Consider the following 17,940-nt stretch of genomic DNA (forward strand, 5'->3'; position numbering starts at 1 on the left):
CCAATCATTCCTCTGTGCATTGCAGACCTTTGTCAATGTGTTTTCCAAAATTTTATTGAATGCTTCAACTGTACCATTTGCCTGAGGATGATAGGGCATACTCTTTTGATGATAAACCTAAAATTCTTTGAGCATCACAGCAATAGTTTCATTTAGAAAGTGTGTACCCCTATCACTCATCAGTATCTTAGGACACCCAAACCTTGTCAAGACATATTCAAACAGGAACTTCGCGATTGTAGCAGCGCTATAGTCCTTCACTAGTTGTGCTTCTACCCATCTTGTCAAATACTTTGTCGCAGTAATAATTTACCATGTGCCCTCCTTCTTCCCTAGTGGATGTATGGGACCCACAAAGTCAACCATTTGTCAAATACCTGTAATGAAATCTGCAGATTTAAGGGAAATTCGTCCCTTCGTGATGGCTTTCCCGTCCTCTGACATACATCGCATGCCCTATAATATGCCTTAGAATCCTTATGCATCATTGGACACCATAATCCTGTGTGCAGAATCTTCTGCGTGGTTGCTCTGCCTGCACAGTGTCCTCCCGCCACTCTGCCATGTGCTTCAGTGAGGATGCTCGATCGTTCAAATTCCGGAACATATCAGCGCAGTATTTCATCATTGCTCATCGTATACAATGTCCTGCAATCACAGAAAATTCAGTTGTGCGGACCACCAACTCCTTTTTCTGCTATGTACAGTATCCTTACGAGGTTGTTCCGGTAGTAAAAAATTGGATTATATCAGAAAAATGATCATTTGTGATGCGTACAGTGAAGAGCTGCGCATCTAGAAATCCTTCCTCCAAATTAGTAGGTTCTTCGCCTGTCTCAATTCTGGATAGATGATCTGGACCCACATTCAATCATCTAGGCTTGACTATCACCTCAAGGTCATATTCCTGAAACAACAATAACCACCTACAGATCTTTCCCCCCAACATAGGCTTGCTGACCAAGTATTTGAGAGCAGAGTGATCTGTATACATTTTGAAATGTGCACCTAACAGGTAGTGTCGAAATTTCTACAGTGCATAGACCATCACCAATCCTTCACGCTCTGTAGTCGAATAGTTCTTTTCGGCCTTTGACAATTTCTTGCTTGTGAAGGCTATAGGATGATCAATCTCGCCTTCTCCTAGCTGGGTTAATACCGCACCCAACGCAATACAGGAGGCATCCACATGTACATGAAACTCTTTCTTCCAATCTGGAAACACCAAAATGGGCGCAATCACCATCTTTTCCTTTAAAACATCCACACTGCACTGACACTCCTCATCCCAGCAAAAAGTCGTGTCCTTCTTCAGTAATTTCTCCATCGGCACCGTTGTCTGTGCATACACTTTGATAAACTTTTGATAGTAGCTAGTGTGCCCCGGGGTTGCGCGCAACTGATTTACATTCTTCGGAACCTCTAAATTAACAATCACTGCAAGCTTTGTTGGATCTACCATTAATCCCTACTTGCAGACTACATGGTTGAGCAATATCCCATAAGGCTTCAAGTTCAGAGCAATTTGGTATCTGTGACAAGTATCCAACATAAGGCGCGGACTTGTAACGTGGCGCTTTACCAATCCAAACATAGTCCAGTCGTCAAAATACACTTCTAAGAATTTTTGGATGAATTCTTTAAACGCTGCGATTAAAACCCTTGAAAAGATCGTTGGCACATTCTTCAACCCAAATGGAATTACTATGTACTAGAAGCATCCCCACTCTATCGCGAAGGTCATCTTGTTGCGATCCTTCGGCATGATCTTAATCTGATGGTACCCTGAGAACCCATCAGTGAACGAATAAGCTTCCTATCCTCCAACATTCTCCAAAACTTCATCTATAAATGGTGTTGGAAATGGGTCATGAACGCATGCATCATTGAGCTTTCTCAGGTCTACGCATATTCTGATTTCACCCTGCTACTTCTTCTCTTGAACAACCATAGGGCTCACCTAATCAGATTCTTCTACTGGCTCAATAATTCCAACTTCCAGCATTTTTTCTAGCTCTTTGCACACCTTCTCCTTATACTTTGGATTTAGGCGGTAGGGTCTCTGTTTTACAGGCTTCGCATCGGGCTTTAAGGTGATCTTCATCACTCCCAGATCCCCTACTATTCCTTTCAGGTCCAAGAACTTGGTGGGAAACAAGTCCTAGTACTCGCGCAGTAGCTCCGCAACTTTATCAACTATATCTTCATCCCAATAATCACCTATCTTTGCAAACTTAGGTTGCGCATTGGACCTAATGTTTACTTTCCTGGTCTTCAAAGGTTCTGATATATCAGAGTTTGTTGCTTTAGGACCTTCAACTCATGTTGTCCTTCGGTCTCCAGAATGTTGTTTTTTCGCGAATCTTCTTCTTCTTCTTCTGTAGTCACATTGTATCACTCCATGACATGGTGTAGCTGGATACTCCAGTCTAGTTCGATAGTTAGGGGTTCTTTCCATCATCAGTTCATAACTTCGTCAGTTTTGCTCATCATGTCCAACCGATTTACAGAAAGTACAAAATAATTATTGCATTTTCTAAACAAACTTTTGCAAGAGATGACAATTATCAGTTGCGTGCTTCCCAACTATCTGGCAGATAGCGCACCATAATGGTACTCCCGCGCTTGGTCCTGCAGTGTTATCAGGTTTCAGAGGCACAGGACCTCCTCCAATCAAGTAATTTTGATAAACAGGGTAATGATCCTTATCATGTCCCTTATCTTTGCATTTTATACACCAAACTTCAGCGCACACCTCTGGCTAAGCTTCCTTCCCTGTCTTCAAGCTCTACAACTCCATGTGTAGGCTTGCCAGCTGTGACTGAATCTGTTGTACTCCAACGTTTGTATCCTATACTGGCGAGGCTTCCAATCTCATCACGATCTCCACAAACTCTACTTGCTTTCCTATTTTTTGTTGTGATAATGGTAATCTTAGGTGAGACAACAACAAAGCAATGTACCAGTCCCTGTGTTGATCATCCGTAATGTTCGTATTAGCCTGCCGAATCAGGCATTTTAGCCTCTAATCAAAATCCCACGAGGACTCATTTACCTTTTGTTGTATCTCCTTAAACTTTGTTACAGACTGCACCTAAGACTTAGGCTTCTTAAACTCATTGTTCAACACTTGTTGAGTCTCTTCCAACGTTGCACCAGGTCTATCTTGACAGAATTTAATATACCAAGTCAATGCCCTATCCTGCAGTGTTGTGACCAGTTGCGCTTTCTTTATATTATCATCAATAATCTATTGTGTTGTCCACACAGCATTTGCAACAAACCAAAATTTTTCGGGGTCTTCACTTCCTACCCCCTTAAATATCGGCATCTTCATTGCGTTCACCATGTTGAATGGTTGATACAGAGGTGGAGGTGGAGGTGAAGGTGTAGGTGTATGTGGCAGAGGTGGAGGTGGAGGTGGAGTGGATGGAAGAGGTATCCTCAAGATACCTTGACTTACTATCTGCAGCGTGCTTCACGGTGTGCTCAAAATAGCCCCTTCGTCGTCACTAGAAGAGGATCCTAACAACGGACTATATTCAAAGCTTGATTCTCTGTTCCTTCTAAAGGGTTTTCCGCTTCACGTAGTCCTAAACATCAAGGTAATGGCATAACCCGTTTTTCACATAACAACATCTTAATCCAAGTTTTCAAAGATTTTAAGTACTTACCTCGTGGTCCCTTGAATAGCCTATGCTCTGCTTTGCTATAGATGATGTTCATATCAATCGCAAGTTTAGTGAAAAATCCTCCTAATATGTAATCAATCCAGTGATCAACGACCTGCGTGATGTTATTTTCTGAAGCTTCCAGGTGCCTCACCAGCTCTAGAGTCCACATAATAGGGCCATCAAGTCTCCACGTACCTTGACTGTCCACTAATCTAGACAGCCACTCATGCAATTCGCAAGGGAAGAAATAGAAAAAGGCTTTGGTTTTGTCCGTGTACAAGTATCTATTCAACCACTGCTCCTTGGATAACCATGGATTTCTAATCTCTTGAGCTGCAAACCCGTGCAACTTCCGATCGATCCACTTTTTGATTTCCTTCTTAGTAGGAAACCACTTATTCGACATCACACATTCCTTAGATAGATCCCGGTCCCAAAAATGGAACCATTTATTGGTTTGATGGGGCTTGACCCAGGCTCAGCTTTAATTGCACCAACCAACAAAACCCTAACTACTAACCCTTTCGGAAACAACCCACATAGCACAAGTTGCAGTCTCACCTGAAGTAGTATTTGGGGATGCTAGAACCAGGTTTCTGCATGCAGAGACCTATGTGATGTGTTCCTGCAGCTTTTATGGCTTATATCTACCTTCGTGCAGCTTTATCCCTTCCAAATAGACAACTACTGCATATCTATCTAAATGACATCCAGATCTTCGCAAAGGTACTTAATTGTACTTATCATGCATAAAGATGACAGATCTACTAGTTTCGCGTAGTAAATAGGCATTACTTCATATAAAACATATCACAGAGCGAAGATACATAAACTTTAGCAGGAGTAAATAACAAGGTACAGATGCATTAGAATTGTCTCAAAACAGTCTTTATTAAGTATAAACATTCAATTACAGAATTCTTATCCCTGCGCACTCAGCTGCAGGGGCTCGCACACTCAACCTACGGACTTACCAAGGTCTCCGCTCACTCAGTTGTAGGAGCCTTCCCCTTTCGCCTAAGTACAAGAAACAAACCTTTCCTGCCTTAGCACCTTACCCTTACAATGATTCTTGTATTCAGAGCTTGATTCCCCATTCCCAAACATCAAGGTAATGGCATAACTTGTTTTTCACATAACAACATATTAATTCAAGTTTTCAGAGATTTCAAGTATTTACCTCGCGGTCCCTTGAAGAGCGTGCACTCTGCTTTGCTATAGTTGATGGTCGTATCAATTGCAACTTCAGTGACAAATCCTCCTAATATGTGATCAATCCAGTGATAACGACCCGCGTGATGTTATTTTATGAAGCTCCCAGGTGCCTCACGAGCTTTGGAGTCCACACAATAGGGTCATCAGGTCTCCACGTAACCTGATTGTTCACTAACCGCAGATTTCTGATCTCCTGAGCTGCAAACGCGTGCAACTTCCGATCGATCCACTTTTCGATTTCCTTCTTAGTAGGAAACCATTTATTCAACATCACACATTCCTTAGATAGATCTTGGTCTCAACAATGGAACCATTTGTTGGCTTGATGGGGCCTGAGCCAAGTTCAACTTTAACTGTGCCAACCAACAAAGCCCTAACTACTACCCCTTTCGAAAACAACCCACATAGCACAAGTTGCAGTCTCACCTGAAGTAGTATTGGGGGATGCTAGAACCAGGTTTCTGCATCCAGATGCCTGTGTGATGTGTTCCAGCAAATTTTATGGCTTAGATCTACCTTCGTGCAGCTTTATCCCTCCCGAATGGACAATTACTACAAATCTATCTAAACAAATTTGAGATCTTCACGAAGGTACTTAATTGTACTTATCATGCATAAAGATTACAGATCTACTAGTTTCGCATAGTAAATAAGCATTATTTCATATAAAACATATCACAGAGCGAAGATACATAAACTTTAGCAGGAGTAAATAACAAGGTACATATGCATCAGAATTGTCTCAAAACAATGTTTATTAAGTATAAACATTCAATTACAGACTTCTTATCCCCGTGCACTCAGTTGCAGGGGCCCACGCATTCAGCTTGCAAACTTACCAAGGTCTCCGCGCACTCAGCTGCAGGAGCCTTCCCCTTTCGCCTAAGTATATGAAACAAACCTTTCCTTCCTTAGCACACGTCCCTTACAATGATTCTTCACTACTTGATTCCCTTCTAGAATCGTTATGACTCATTTATTTATAGCGTTTTCTTTACAATACCATGGTCTGCGGACCATGGGACGGTCTCAAAACTACTCTATCACCTACCAACTAAGGGACTAAAGCCCCTTTTGACTTCTACTAGCTTCGTGCTCCGCTTCCACATTTCACGGAGACTTTACATTCATTACAAAAGATATTACAAAATTTTCCCAAAACTTTAACAAAATTGACCCCTCGAATCCCATCCCAACACCTACCACCTTGGTACCTATCCAAGTGGTCCATTCCACAACTTGATGACTCCATGTGCCATTGCACTACATGTATGCCTAATCAAAGTCTTGAGGCCTTATAATAATTCATTCTTCTACATAACATGTATGCCTAAACAACATGTCTTACAAATTCCTGGGGAAATTGTAATGTCCCTTCCTAAACTATTTTGGAATAGGATTAATTTCTACATTTTAGGGTCAATTTTGGAGGTGATGGGGCCCATTCAATTTTATTAGGAGGCTAGAAGTTATTTTGATGTGGTTAAGTTATACGTGGGGGCCACCCACACTAGGAGAATACGCATTCCCTAGTTCGATTTGCATGGAGGGGAAATCATTGGTTAAGTTAGGGACCCACGATGGAGGGGAAATGGAGGGAACGTTCTCCACAAAATCTATATAAGGAAGGAAACTCTCCTAATTTCATCATCTTTGGCATATCGAATTTCTCTTCGGTTGCTCAAGTTGCTTAGCCGAGTCACTTGTTGTTTAGCAAGAGTTCTTCAAGTGAAGAGCTCACCCTTTATTCAGGGGGATTCAAGTGCCACCCTAAGAAGATTTTTCTTCATTTCTTTAGGAGGAGGATCTCATTGTGATTTCCGGCGATTGCATTCATCTCTGGGTGGTGCATATTACTAGAGGGCGCAGTGAAGAGGAGGTTGATTTTTCTTGTGGTGTCTTGCAGTGGATTTTGGGTGAGATATTTTCTGGAGAGGAGGCATTGGAGGATCGTTGGTATTTGGGAGAGTTTTGGAGGTGGAGGAGTATGCTACCTTGCAGGGTGATTTTCGCACTTCTTGGGCCAGCATAGAGACAACACTAGGTGCTCACGTGGAGGGTAGAGTATCAATATTGAGGCTGAAATTCACTGTGGAGGTTAAGGGAAATATTTGGAGAGGTGTGTTGAGTCTTGAAAATGTCATTCATTTCCTTTATACTTTCACTATTATGTCCATTACATCACCTCCATTTCACTACTATGTCACCACATTCATCCCACTTTCATTATTATTGGGCCACCTTTATGTTTTTCCAATATTTATTATTTCTAAGCCTTTTAAGTGAATTTGTGGTTAAACATTAGAAAATAATGTGCATATGCTTATACCTAACAAATGGGTTGAGATTGTTGACATGTGTAGGTTGAAAGGAGGCTTCTAGAAGACCCTTATGTGGCACTCTAAGGCCAAATTCGAATTTGGTTGGAAAGAATCATGGGATCATGAGGATATGTGTCACATCTCCTAATTGTATTGTAACTCTAAAAAGACATGTGTCTTATCAGTTCCTATTTTGATTAGGACTCTAGAGGTAGAGGGAGAGATTCATGGACTATCATTAATGAGATGGCTCTCATCTTTTTGTATAAATAGGAGATCTCTCTCCTTCATTTGCTAGTCTTTTCCTTTAGTCTTTTCTTAGTCCTTTTAGTTTGTTAGTCCCATGGCTTTTGAAAGCTTTGGAGAGCTTTGTTGTACTTTGCACTTTTGAAGAAATTGAATAAAGCTTTGATGTTCTCAACATGGAAGGAGATGTGAAGTAGATGTCATGGAGCATATTAGGATGTAAGTAGATTAGATTTCATTTTGTAAATATTGCTTTGTAGAATGTAAGGTAGATTAGATTTTCATTCATGCAATTTTAATTTATGCAAGTTATTTTCTCCCGGGATTGTGTGTCTTTGTTGTATTTGCTTTATCTCTAATGGTATTTTCAGTTGTCATATTCATAAGTTGCTGTCTTTATTTTATTTTTCTAGCTTGATTTCTAGTTTAGTTTCTCAAGTTGTATGCTAACATATTGATGGTCTCTTTATCATAAGTTGTTCATCTTTAAGAGATCAGAATATTAATAAATTACAGCTTGCTTTGAGTACTTTTTAGACTAATCTCTAACTACTTCTTAATCGTATTTCACATAATCCCATATGTTGGAAGCAGAGAGTTAGGAAGAGTTGAACATTATAACTGGTCTTTAAAGTGGATTTTTCTTATTTTGATTACTTTTTAGACTTATTTCTAACTACTTCTTAATCGTGTTTCACATAATCTCATATGTTGGAAGCAGAGAGTTAAGAAGAGTTGAACATTATAACTGGTCTTTAAAGTAGTTTTTCTTATTTTTTTGCAGCAGCATGAGTAGTGACTAGTGCCATTAGAAAGTGGTTTTTATGCTTTGCTTTCAATTTCATTTCAAGTTATTTCTTTCAAGCTCTTTCTTTGCAAGTTTAATGTACAGTTTGAATTACTGCATGCCTTCAAGTTGATTGTAGATTAATGATGCACATAGCCTTCTAATGAACTAATGACGTGATAGAATCATCTTGTCCTTTTGCTGCAGCAACAAGGATACTGGGTCTCATAGTCATTCTCTCATTATTTGATTATTGCATGTAAGAACAAAACCCCAAAAACAACATAAACTATAAAACAACGAAGTAAGAGAAAGGTTAACTAAGCACATATAGTGCACCACACTTCATCAGTTTACGATACCCGGATTGATAATTTATGTAGAGCAATTTAAGACATTAAATTGACTAGACATTTTGGCGCCGTTGCCGGGGAAGTGTAATTAGGAGACCTTATTTCTTACATCTAAAAGACAAAAATTAATAATCCTTGAGTATGCTCTCCTCCTGCACTTTGTGTGATCTGGAGGATCAGAAAAAGGATTGTTAAGTAAAAAAGACAAAATAATAATTCTTGAGTATGCTCTCCTCCTGCACTCTGTGTGATCTGGAGGATCAGAAAAAGAATTGTTAAGAAAAAATAGGAGACAAAATAAACTTCATCACTTCAATTGATTCAATAAAAAAAAATGAATGAAAAAAAATGAAAAAAATGAAACTCAACTGCTTTGATAGGTTCAAATTGTCCAAAATTGTCTGGTTATGCTTTGTAGTGGTCTTCAAAACACTGTATCTTGTTCAAATAAGGTTTTGCAACTTAGCTGCGGAAACTGCCCTGATTCCGCAGCTAGCTGACAATTCCACAGCTAGCTGACAATTCCGCAGCTGTTTCAAGGTTTAGCAGGTTACAGGCATCCAATGAAAAAACCGACCACATGGGCATCTCCAGAATTGTCCCGACATGGATCCTATCCTAGTCACCCAGCTCAGATCAATGAAAAACCAGCCTAAAACCTCAGTCAAAGTCTTGTTTTTAACATGTTTTTCTTGAAGTATTTGCTGCCTGAAATTGAAAATCATTAATCCTTTTTATAAAATTTTACAATTTCAGAGAAGAAAAAAAAAGAGAAAAGCAATCTATGGCTATCTCCATTTCTAGTTTTCACTGTGGCTTCAATAAAAATCTGCCTCCTTGTTCAAGCTTTGGCCTGAAACAAACTCTGTTTTCAAAAAGAAAAATGTACCAGGACCCTGATCAGCTTGTGCTTACCTTAGTATAGGCTCATATAAGTCCCTCTGTGTATCCATTTTCCCCTGCATACCATCCCTCAATGTCATCAAGGTTTTCTTCCTGATGTTCAGAAGGAGAAATCTAGAGAAGTAAGCGTTTAACAGTGAACCACTCTTTTCAAAATAAAAGTGGTATTCCTTGGGTAAAACCTCTACTAGAATATTGTGCATAATAAAGCAAAGAAATGATATGTGCCTTTGGTTCTTTTAAAGACAGACTTGAAGGAAACAATTTCGTATTGATGATTACTCCCTCACTCCACCGTTTTTTCACTCTCGGTTTCATTCACCACTCTGTTTCATCGTAAACCTCTCTGTTCCATTTTCCTCACCTATCCACTTAAAACCCCGATCACCAGTCCTGCAATTTCATCACAGCCACTCTGTTATAGCCATAATACCCACTGTTGAGCACTATTTTTCCGCATAGTTTTCTCCTCCAGCGTGCAAACACCACTGTCAGAGCTGCAGAGTGAGCTGATAACCGAAATGGGCAAGTTATTAAGAGCAGCGCCGGAAGGTTCTAAATGGTTGACTGCATTGAATTGAACTTGTGTAACATACCTGCAAAACAACAAATAAAACCACAAGAAAAACGAATGCAAATTCATAAAAGGCCGAATGCAGAACTGTTAACTTAGAAAAACGTAAACATGGGTTTTTTTTCCAAGTGGGTTAATTAGATAACCCAGAAACCATTTGGGGAAATTCGTGGTGGTCTGGGAGAAATACTCGGTTCTTTGGAGCCTCTTTTTTGCCGCCGCGTGAAAAAAAAACTGGATTTGAATTGATTAACTGATAGATTGAATGTGTTCTGCGTGCCTGAGGAAGGGAATTCTAATTAGGAATCATTGTATATTGCCGGCATCTGAAATCCGATTACACACCTTCCCTCTCATTAAACTCAACCTGTTTGGAGACGTGTTCCAATTGAACACGACTCTCTGCCATTAAATTCCATGAAATCGTTGTCGGTTAGATGTTGGGAGAAAATCATGTTTGACGGATTCCCTGCTTAAAGATAATACCATTGTCATCTCTGCGCTTGGCTCTTAAACATGCTATGGAGACCCTCAAGTTTGGCCACGAGAGCAGCAAGTTGTTCATAGTTCTAGGAAGAAAGCAAGCCGCAGGCAACTTTCATAGTGTAACTATTCAGTTGGAGTAGGCTTTAAGTGAATTGGCTTATGTAGAACTTGGATTGTCAAATGAAGTTCGAGAACAGGTTGAACTTGTACATGCCATCATTTTTAACCATCTTATAGCCACTTCACATGAATTTGGCGGTTATGGCTCTGCTACATATGGGCAACCTGTTAGGGCTATCCTACTAAATTAATCTTGCATTAATATTATTGACGAAAAAGCCCATGTCCATAATGCCTGCCTCTTCACCAGGTGCTGCTGCTTTTTGCTGTTACAAAATCTGCTGTTGCTGCCCTTGAGAGATATACTCTGCTGTTGCTGCCCTTGAGAGAGCAGAGAATGATGCGGTCATCTTCCCATATAGGAAATTCATGTCACAAAAAAAAAAAAAAAAACAACAAAACATTAAGATTTGGACTCCAAAGGATCAAAATAATTTTGTTATGGACTTTTTGTCATATGATCCCCTGATATGATCTGAGGTTTTTGTTGTAATTACTACACTCTGCACTTTCCGCAGCCAATACAGCGTTTCCGCAGCCAATACAGTGTTTCCGTAGCCAATACAGCGTTTCCGCAGCCAATCCCAGATTCCGCAGCTGTTTTGTTAAACTCTAGGTTGCAGGTGTCATCAAGCAAAACAAGTCACATGGGTAGCTAGGGAAATGTCAGTACATGGATGGTGTCCTATTCATTCGGTCAAATTTGATGAAAAAGACCCCGGTCAAAGGGAAGTCAAATTGTGTGTTATCACAAAGTCGCCACATTGAGTCGCCACACTGAGTCGCTGCATGTCAAGAAAAAATAATAATTTTGAATCAATGAAATGAACAAGTTATTTTCTCACTTTTCTGAAGGTATTGATTAATTTTGGACTGATAATGAAAGATGAATGACTAACTTTGTATCCAAGATTTTTGGCTACAGAACTGTGCACATTCCGCAGCTAAAGTCCTATTCTGCAGCTATTCTCTGATTCCGCAGCCAGAAAAACCTCATTGTTCAAATCAGCTTATCTTTTTCATACAAAATCAGATTTTGATGATTTAAGTACCATTGGAAAGATCTCAACAAGATCTATACAATGAGAAATATATCATTAGAGTTTGAAATGGAAAATAATGAAATAAATTGCTGAAAAGAAGCAACATCAACTTGAGGCACTAATTCCAAAGCAGGTATAAATTCTTTTGATTTTTCCTTTGAGAACTTGTTTCATTAATACAAATTCTTAGTTTTGTGTGTAAATATCATAACTAGAGAGATTGATCACCTCTCTCCTTTGATAATCTTACATTCCATTGCAGAAGAAGTATTAGTTTTTTTTGCAGGTTCCAGGAGGAATGACAAATGACTACAAGAGAATGGTGTCTCTCTAAGAGACCAATTTGTTTCATAAGAGGATGATCAGCGACAAAGAGGAAATATGTTGATGCAAAATCAGATCCAAACACTTGAAAAACTTTCAGATACTATTGTCTCCATCACATCCATACTTCATAATAAACTATTCACCTCATTCCACTCCATATTTTCCATTTTCATTCACATACACTTTCCATCTCTTTTTGTCCATTCATAACCCACAAATAAAAGCAAGAGGCTCATTCACATGCTTATTGTCATTGCCATTTCTGTTCTCCATTGCCATTTTCCATTTCCATTTTCCATTCCTTGTCATTTTCATTCCGCAAATAAGCCCTGCTACCTTGCTTCTCCTTTCTATCCATTAGTTCGCCGTCGTCGGTTCTGCAACTTGGTCGAAATAGGGTTCTACCGGGAAACCATGGATTTTTGGGTTTTCGCCATTGGTTACTGGTCGAGCCACTGGAATGGAATGAGATAAGAATCTCTGGAGATCTCTTCCCGATGTCCTGGGTTTTCCTCTGTAGAATACTTCTCCCGAATGGCATAATTGTCCAATTTTTCCTTCCCCCGATCTCCTTTTTGGGCTCCTCCTTCTCCCTCCTTCGGGATCGTCGTTGGCTTATTCACTGGCTGGAAGGTTCGCAAGGTTAGACCCTCCTGGTCCTTATCAGTCGAGTCACTAACGTATTCATTTTACTTATTGGGTGGGGGGGCATAGGTCGAGTCACTTAATGTACCTCACCCTGCCGGTCCTTGATGCTTATTGGGTGGTGGGCTTATGGTCGAGCCTGCTTGCGCATCATGACTGGAAGAAAAGTGAAAAAGCATAATGACATATATAATGAGATATCTCTTTGTATACGATATTAGGTATGGATCGATTATGAGAGCCTAAAGCGTAAGTAATGACATATGCCCATAGCAGCATTGTCGAAGAAAAGAATCAGAAATGCATAATGACATATGCCCATAGCAACATTGTTCGCTAAAGCGTAGCCCCTCACCATATGAATAGTGAGTGACTCCATCCCTCCGGGCCTCACCATCGGAATAGTGAGTGGCTCCGCCCCTATGAAGAAGTAAGGGCCCTCCGGTCCTCTCCCGGTGGTCGAGCAACTAAAGTTCCTTGCTTTCCTAGCGTCAAGCAAGCCCCTACCGGTGCGAGACAAGTAAGAAATTCCTTGCTTTCCTAACGTCAAGCAAGCCCCTACCGGTCCTTGCCCGGTGCGGGACAAGTAAGAAATTCCTTGCTTTCCTAACGTCAAGCAAGCCCCTACCGGTCCTTGCCCGGTGCGGGACAAGTAAGAAATTCCTTGCTTTCCTAACGTCAAGCAAGCCCCTACCGGTCCTTGCTTTCCTAACGTCAAGCAAGCAATAAATTGATTTGACTTATTGGGTGGGGGGGCGTGGGTCGAGTCATGCTTACGCATCCTCTCCTTATCAGTCGAGCCCCTGCCGGTCCTTGCTTTCCTAACGTCAAGCAAGCAATAAATTCCTCTCCTTATCAGTCGAGCCCCCTGTCGGGTCCTTGCACTAGGAAGCGCAAGCCCCTCCGGGTCCTTGCTTTCCTAGCGTCAAGCAAGCCCCTCCGGGTCCTTGCTTTCCTAGCGTCAAGCAAGCCCCTACCGGTCCTTGCCCGATGCGGACAAGCGGGTAAACCTCCTTGACCCCCCTATTTCTGGTCCTCATCCCGATCGGTTATGGAATTGATTCTTTCATCAATGATTTGATCAAATCATTTCTAAAATAAGAAGAACGAGATGAAACGGATAGAAAACGCCTCGAGCAAACAATGCCCCACCCCTTTCGCGCTCTTCCGTTGAAGCGGACCCTGAATAGGAAGCATGACCAAAGAATGGCTTCCAATGCCAGTCTCTTTCGAGCTACCAAAAATTGGTTGGTATTGGGAGAGGGAGAACGGGTTCAACTTATCCCAATCCTCGCTCTGGACCAAGACCAAGGTGCGTAGCCTTTTCATATTCTCTTTCTCTCTTTCTGGCTTAGCCTACTAGGGAAATGGCTCCTTCTTATTGATAGCACAGGTGAGAACACCCCTAATGGGCAAGCTTCACTAATATCCCAGGAATGAGGAATGAAAGAACTTCTGCTATCTACTCACTCTTGCCACTGAGAGGGGATGAGTGAATACCTGTAAGAGAAAGTTATCTTATTCCCGGGATCAGGGCATCAACTGCTTAATTTAGAAGTGCATACCCAGTAGCAGTAGCAAAGGTCGGAATGGGAGCTGCTCTTGTGAAAATATCCCCTTCGGTTGCCGTTCTCTAATAGAAGAAAATCCCGGGGGAAAAAGATTCTTCCAAACCCCAGAGACAAAAGAGTAGAATTTAGACGCTCAAGCCCTTGAGCCAGGTCTTTATTGATTGAGGATGTCACTTGCTACGATTCCGAACCGCTACGCACCTGTCCTCTTTCTTTAGCCAGAAAGTCTGACTTACCTATTTCGAAAGAGTTCCACATCTATGGCTATGCCCGGATCTAACTCTCTCTCTCTTTCCGGCTTAGCTTAGTGAAGAGAGGGGCCTTACCTAAAGATCATTTCCCTTTCGACGGGTATGAGCTTCTAGGAGCCCTGCCTCCAACATCGCTTATTCTGCCTTGCCTCTCTTCTATGCTAAGTTTCTTTCTTCTTCAATCGATTCATAAGACAGACGTCCTCTTTGAAATAGGAAAAGAAATTTTTAAGGTGCGAAGCCGCCAGAGAAGAAATAGGAGGGGCAAGGAAAACATCTGCAGATCGGAGTTGTTCAACAGTCAAGTAAGAAAGTCAAGCTTTCCATCAGTCAAGCAGCAAAGACAGATGGGGGTTCAATAGCTGCTTCTTCTCAACCTCCCCCAGGGAAGTCAGTAAGGTACCCAGGGCGCAAGGTGGAGAAGGCTGGGCCTCTACTAGGAGAAAGAGCTCTTGACGATCTGGGATAGTCCGATGATATCCATTGCCCAAGCTCGAAATGGCCAAGGCTTGATAATCGGGTCTAAGTCGGAAGCCGGCAATACATTAATGTCACTTGCTCGTCAGATCTTCTAGGTGACTCGACTTCAGCAAATTCATTCGTACCTAGCAAGATGTGTTTGGGCATCTTGACTCTCATTGTCATCAATGGTGAGAGTTCTCGTGTTGACTAGTGGCATCCATTAATGGCCACTAAGCCAACAATTTCCTACTATGTTCGACATCAGAACATCTTTTCACATAGTAGGAATTATGCCAATGAGTTTTGAAGACATGAAGACTATTATTTTCAGCATTTTGGAGCAGATTCAGCAAGTTTTAGTAGAAGCAATAAAAAGCCATCTTATCTCTCTATCCATGACCCCTCTTGTTCAGCCACTTGAAGAAGAATATGATCAGAAGTTTTCAGCCACCACACATACAACTCATCCATTCCAAAGGGTAAGTGAAGGTACGGCATTTTCTAACTTTTAACCATAGAATTCCATAAAAAGCTAGAATGATAATTGTTGGAAAAACATTTCTCTTCCTCATTTCATAAAATTGCCAATACCATCAGTTTGGGGGGGGAAATACATTCATATTCATATCTTTCCATGTCCATATCATATTCAGGAGCTCACATACTTCCAACATATATTAATTATTACATTGCTATTATGAGCATACAATGGCTTTTGAAAAAGTGCTTAAAGGATAAATTGGATACAAACAAAATCATGGTTGTCACACAAGAACCAACCATCATGCAATCCAATAAAGATATACTTTGCAAAAATAATCAAAATATCATTATGCAAAGTTCAAAGATCAAAATAGAAGGCAACAATAAAAAAAAAAAAAAAATGGTTGTAACACAAGAGCCAACCATGTTGCAATTCAAGTGAAACACTTTGCAGAAATATGAAGTTATCAAATGATATCATGCAAAGTTAAGCCAAAGCTCAAGGATCAAAAGAGTTAATGTAATATATATTGCATGAGGACATGCAATAGCTTCAGTTGGCGGGTATGTTGAGTCTTGAAAATGTCATTCATTTGCATTATACTTTCACTATTATGTCCATTATATCACCTCCATTTCACATCCATTTCACTACTATGTCACCACATTCATCCCACTTTCATTATTATTGGGCCACCTTTATGTTTTTCCAATATTTATTATTTCTAAGCCTTTTAAGTGAATTTGTGGTTAAACATTAGAAAATAATGTGCATATGCTTATACCTAACAAATGGGTTGAGATTGTTGACATGTGTAGGTTGAAAGGAGGCTTCTAGAAGACCCTTATGTGGCACTCTAAGGCCAAATTCGAATTTGGTTGGAAAGAATCATGGGATCATGAGGATATGTGTCACATCTCCTAATTGTATTGTAACTCTAAAAAGACATGTGTCTTATCAGTTCCTATTTTGATTAGGACTCTAGAGGTAGAGGGAGAGATTCATGGACTATCATTAATGAGATGGCTCTCATCTTTTTGTATAAATAGGAGATCTCTCTCCTTCATTTGCTAGTCTTTTCCTTTAGTCTTTTCTTAGTCCTTTTAGTTTGTTAGTCCCATGGCTTTTGAAAGCTTTGGAGAGCTTTGTTGTACTTTGCACTTTTGAAGAAATTGAATAAAGCTTTGATGTTCTCAACATGGAAGGAGATGTGAAGTAGATGTCATGGAGCATATTAGGATGTAAGTAGATTAGATTTCATTTTGTAAATATTGCTTTGTAGAATGTAAGGTAGATTAGATTTTCATTCATGCAATTTTAATTTATGCAAGTTATTTTCTCCCGGGATTGTGTGTCTTTGTTGTATTTGCTTTATCTCTAATGGTATTTTCAGTTGTCATATTCATAAGTTGCTGCCTTTATTTTATTTTTCTAGCTTGATTTCTAGTTTAGTTTCTCAAGTTGTATGCTAACATATTGATGGTCTCTTTATCATAAGTTGTTCATCTTTAAGAGATCAGAATATTAATAAATTACAGCTTGCTTTGAGTACTTTTTAGACTAATCTCTAACTACTTCTTAATCGTGTTTCACATAATCCCATATGTTCGAAGCAGAGAGTTAGGAAGAGTTGAACATTATAACTGGTCTTTAAAGTGGATTTTTCTTATTTTGATTACTTTTTAGACTTATTTCTAACTACTTCTTAATCGTGTTTCACATAATCCCATATGTTGGAAGCAGAGAGTTAAGAAGAGTTGAACATTATAACTGGTCTTTAAAGTAGTTTTTCTTATTTTTTTTGCAGCAGCATGAGTAGTGACTAGTGCCATTAGAAAGTGGTTTTTATGCTTTGCTTTCAGTTTCATTTCAAGTTATTTCTTTCAAGCTCTTTCTTTGCAAGTTTAATGTACAGTTTGAATTACTGCATGCCTTCAAGTTGATTGTAGATTAATGATGCACATAGCCTTCTAATGAACTAATGACGTGATAGAATCATCTTGTCCTTTTGCTACAGCAACAAGGATACTGGGTCTCATAGTCATTCTCTCATTATTTGACTATTGCATGTAAGAACAAAACCCCAAAAACAACATAAACTATAAAACAACGAAGTAAGAGAAAGGTTAACTAAGCACATATAGTGCACCACACTTCATCAGTTTACGATACCCGGATTGATAATTTATGTAGAGCAATTTAAGACATTAAATTGACTAGACAAGGTGATTGCTGCATTTTTGGAGCTTGGAAGAGGATTTCGTTGGTGTTCCTTGCAGGTTGTATTCCTTGAGCAGTTTGGAGAGCATGGGGCCTATTGGAGGCCGAATTTAGAAGATCAAAATCCAGCCAAACCATTTCTGGGTTTTTATGGGTTTTTGAAAAGGATCCTAGATATAAAGTTTCAAAATTTTATGACCAATAGAAGTGGGGTTTCCAGTCATATCTTTGCAACAGACAATGTAGAATTGTTAGGGA

The sequence above is a fragment of the Pinus tabuliformis genome, chromosome 8 (genome assembly GCF_031772625.1).
Source record: "Pinus tabuliformis cultivar Carrire ecotype Pingquan chromosome 8, CPIR1, whole genome shotgun sequence".
Taxonomy (NCBI): Eukaryota; Viridiplantae; Streptophyta; class Pinopsida; order Pinales; family Pinaceae; genus Pinus; species Pinus tabuliformis.